The sequence below is a fragment of the Coffea arabica genome, chromosome 3e, assembly GCF_036785885.1.
Source record: "Coffea arabica cultivar ET-39 chromosome 3e, Coffea Arabica ET-39 HiFi, whole genome shotgun sequence".
Classification (NCBI taxonomy): Eukaryota; Viridiplantae; Streptophyta; class Magnoliopsida; order Gentianales; family Rubiaceae; genus Coffea; species Coffea arabica.
In genome coordinates, this window is record NC_092315.1 from 24605369 (window position 1) to 24610443 (window position 5075).

Genomic DNA, 5075 nt, shown 5'->3' on the forward strand with positions numbered 1-5075 from the left:
TGTTTCTCGACAAATCTTTTTGAAACATCACGTTGGGCTTGGTTTTCGTGCCACCAACTTCACAAACATCACGTTGGGCTTAGTTTTCGTGCCACCAGCATCACAAACATCACGTTGGGCCTGGATTTTGTGCCGCCAACTTCACAAAGATCACGTTGGGCTTGGTTTTCGTGCCGCCAATTTCACAAACATCATGTTGGGTTTGGATTTTGTACCACCAATTAAGGCAGGCTCAGGTTTAATCCCACTGACCAATTCATCACACTGGGGCAAATCTTTGGATAATTTTTTCGAGCAAATCTTATACAGTTTCTTCATACATACCACTAGCCATTGGTTCAGTCCCACTAGTGCGCATTTCTTTTATTCTGCCACTAGCCGTTGGATCAGTCCCACTAGTGAGCACTTTATTTTGCACTGCCACTAGCCGTGGGTCAGTCCCACTAGTGAGCATTTTATTGTCATTGCCGCTAAACATGGGTCAGTCCCACTAGCGTGCATTTCATCTTTATTGCCACTAAACATGGGTCAGTCCCACTAGTGAGCATTTTATTGTCATTGCCGCTAAACATGGGTCAGTCCCACTAGCGTGTATTTCATCTTTATTGCCACTAAACATGGGTCAGTCCCACTAGTGTGCATTCCATTTTAATTTTTGCTCGGGTCAGTCCCGATTTTAAATTTTATGTTGGGGTCAGTCCCCTCGGGTCAGTCCCGATTTTAAATTTCATGTTGGGGTCAATCCCCTCGGGTCAGTTTGTGAGAACCCGTAACTTTTCCATTTTCTAGGTTTTATTATCTTTAATGGCATGTTTTCTGCATTTTCTGCTTAGGAAAAATTTCTAGATAATTTTTATGAGTAAATAGAGTTTTTAGGTGATTTTTCTAGTATCGAATAGTTTTTGAGAAATTAAGAACATATATCGGACGTGGGACCCACTAGCGCGGAAAGTTCGAAAAAATTCGGCCAATTAGGTTAAGTTTGGGATACTGGGATTTAATTACTAGGTGTTAGGAGATAATTAGGGGTTACCTAAATGGATTAATATTGGAGAGACAAAAGGATATAGATAAACCTAAAAGGTGCTAGGTGGCGCGATTTGATTGGAGGGTGGACTTGGACCAATTTCTTTTACCTTTACTAAACTTGAATTTTGACCAATTTGAGCTTCATTTGTCTTCCTCTTGGCCGAGCTCTTCAAGGGAGAAAAAGAGAGAAAAGCTTCCAATTTTTGCCTTCATTCCTTGCTCAAATCTACCAAATCAACCACTTAATCTTGCTTTTGTTCCATAGAAAACCTTAAGTGAGTGATTGTGAGGTGTTTTGTGGAGTTGTTTGGAAAGCTAAGGTGACTAGTTGCTCTCTCTCTTGTGTTGCTAAGGTAAGTTGAGAAGGACCCCTCTCCTCCCTCTAATGATGTTTAATCCATGATTAGTGGTAGTATAAGATGCAATTTTATGGTTTATATCTTGAGTTTTGGTTGAATTGATGAAGTTTTATATTTATTGGGGATTTTTCTGTTTTCATATGAATATGATTATGTAGCCATGTATGATGATTGGAAATGATATTTAAGGAAGATAGAATGTGGAAAAAGTGGTAAATTGCAAGCAATTTCTGGTTTAGAAAGAAAATTGGAAAGTAGGGTTTCTTGGAATTACATTCTGCTCGGTTTTGTAGCTCATAGTTAGAGGCTGAATTGGCCTTGGGTTAAAACATGAAAGTTGTATGGAATGATATTTTAGAGATCCCTACAAAATTTCAGGTCAATCGGAGTAGCGTAGCATGAGAAAAGATGGAATTACCCTTGCTGCCCTGGTTTTACCCGAAATTGAGAATTGCTTCTGTAATTGGTTATTTTGGTTGGGACTGCTTCTGAATTGGTTGTTGAGGTCTTCTGTTGATATGTATCCCTGTTCCTTAGCTTTCGTATGGCTTTGAAATTTCTGGATTTGGACTTAGGTAGCCTGATTTATGATGTTTGAACTAGAATGCGTTTTGTGAATCTGTTTTTGCGGTTCTGGTGTAGTATCTTACATTTTTGACCTGGTTACACTCGAAACTGGGTTGAGTGACCTTCTGTAATATTGTAGCCCTATCTCTTAGATTCGAAACGGTGGGTCTGGTACCCTCATCCGATAATCGTAGTACAATTGGTACCAAAACCGCAAAGTGATGTCAAAAACTATTTTTTTCCGGGTTAACACTTACTTCATTTCCGGATTTTTCTGGTTTCCTCTAATGCTTATGTATGCTTATGGAGCCCTATTTTGGTGGTATTTGGAATTGGTTTATGACTTGTAATTGAGTCTTATTGTGTTTCTTTGAATATTTTAGGGCTTGACTTTCATTTCCGGACTTTTCCCTAACTTGAATTGTACTTGTACTACTTAGAGCTTACTAAACGCTATTGAATGAACTTATGTTGTGTGTGACTTTGGGACTGGCTGAGGAAAATAATGAAGCCATGACGGCTGGAAAAGTAAGCAAATTTAGGGAAAATGCTGTCCAATTTTCTAGGCCGTTTGGTTCCTTTAAGTGAATTGCCCTTTTGGTAGAAATGAAAGGCTTTTGGGTTGTTTGAGCCTAGGTCTACATGTTACCTTTTCGTTTCCAAAAATCATGTTTTGCACCCTTGCATTAGTAATTATTTGGCGAGGCATACGACTGGTAGTCGAGCCTCACATGTGCATTCTGTATGTTCGATTTTTGAAAGTGGAACCTTCAATTGTTTTCCTTGGATTATTTTAGGGTTTCTTGGTGATTAAAGCTCTCTTTTGGGAGGTATCTATACTGACACCGGTAAGTGTTCCACTACCTGCTACCCGTTATGTGAAATATCTAAATATCTGAAATACTTGATTTATGACTGTTGGAACCAAATACTGTTTTGATAAAAATGGAGGCGAGGGTGTACTTTATCACACTCGTTCTCTTGTCTGTTCATATGTCAATTTTGAGTGCGTATCTGAATCTGCTATTTGTATCTGGTATCTGGTATCTGTATCTGTATCTGTTCTGACGTCGTTTGAAAGCTTGTATCCAACGACCTTTCCGTGACCTCTGAGCTCAACATCTGTGGCCAGTTACTCGAGTCGGGCCGGCAAGGGCCTGGTCGATTAGATAACGAACCACGGTAGTCTGTTTTGGGATATTTGGGTATTGAGACCCTTGATTCCGGTATACTCGAGTATTACCATTTCTGATCTGATTGGATTTTGGGCCCGGTAGGGGTATGTGAGGTGGAAGGAATCGGGGAAAGTGGAGTCTACGGTATTGGTTACTCCTTTAGCGTTGACGGAGTGTCAACTATTATTTCAATCAAGCTTCGATGACGCAAATGGGAATTTGGCTCCTAAGAGCCACCTGTATCCTTTCGATTTGAATCATTGGTCCCTTTACTTTACATTTGGCATGTGTACCTGATTTGTTAAATGTGAAATGCCATGATTTTACTGCTATATGTCTGGTACCTCATTGAGTGCAAGCTCACCCCTTTCTGTTCCTTTTTATTTTCCTTACAGGAAAATAAATACTTTTGGATTGGATTTGACAATTGGTTGCCTAATTGAACTAGTTGGACATATCTTTTGTATAGTTCATTGATTGAAACCCTAAATGTACTTTTGGGTCCGTTTCTCTTTTGGATTTGGCAAACCGTACATGTATCCACTTTTGAGTCACTTTGATATGCCCCTTTGGGTTGTATATGCTTAATTTCGAGATGTAAATATTTGCTTGACGTTTGGTTGGATTTTGACGTGTCGGTTACTATTCATAACCGACTCCGTTTTCGTTTTTTTTTAATTTTGTGATTTTGACTTGTTTGCGCGCGTTTGTATGTTCCGGAGCGTATTAGATCGCTCTAAACTGAACGACTGAGTCCCGACGAGAGCTGGGCAGGCGGTCCGCCGAACCCTTTGGTTCGCCTTAGGGTGAGGTGGGGCTGTCACACAGTCCCCTTTTAAATCTTCTGTTCGGGTCAGTTCCGATTTTAAATTTCTGTTCGGATCAGTCCCTATTTTAAATTTCTGTTCGGGTCAGTCCCGATTTAAATTCATGTCGGGGTCAGTCCCCTCGGGTCAGCCCCGATTTAATTCTATGTTGGGGTCAGTCCCCTTCGGGTCAGTCCCGATTTAAATTCCTGTCGGGGTCAGTTCTCTTTTAAATTTCCTGTTCGGGTCAGTCCCGTTTTAAAGTTTTGTTGAAGAGGTCAGTCCTCAATTCAAAAGCGTCAGTCGTTCGAGTAGCTGCAGCCGGATAACACAGGTAAGTATTTGGTGTCTAATTCTTTGTCTCAAGTTTTCCCAAAACTCAGACAAAGAGGGGCAAACTGTAGACACCAAATTTTTAAGGTATTTTTGTTTACTGGTATTTTTATTTTTGATTAGTTTCATTTACTTTTAGTCTTTTATTTTTATGTCATTTTATCACTTAATTAAACTTTAATCATTTAATCATTTAATTTTTATTTTGTTTGTTTCGATTCTAGGTTTTTATTTTATTTGATTTTTTGTTTTGATTCGTGCCTCTTGTCTTACTTTAATATAATTAAGAGTTTTTTGCACTAAATTTTTGAAAAAAAAAAGGGAAAAAGAAAAATGAAAAAGTCAATCAAAGGGACAAGAATAAGACACATAAGCCTACTTTGGGGTTTGAAATCTTGGCCTTTCAAATTAGGTTTAGTCTTTGGAGGTGCCTTTAAAAATAAAAAAGAGCCGTAAGCCAAGGGAAAAAGGGGGAAGCGGCTGATGCAAAAAAGAGAGAGCAAAAAGAAAAGAAAGGAAAGGCTACGGGAGCTTGGTGAGAAGAAGGAAACAGAGGAAGAAAATAGAGGGGAGCTATGACGGCTAGGGTTTTAGATGGAAAAAGAAAAAAGAGACAGCAGCTAACGGGGGGAGAGGTTTTCGTCTGTGGGCAAGGAAGGAAAGACGGAGGGAACCTCCAGTAGAGAGAGATGGGGGTTGTTTACGGCTGGAAAAGGGGGGTAGCGCTGAGTGACAGAGATCGAAACAACAACTAGAGGGAGGTTTGATAAAGATCGAGAGAGAGTGACGACTGAGAAGGAGAGAGG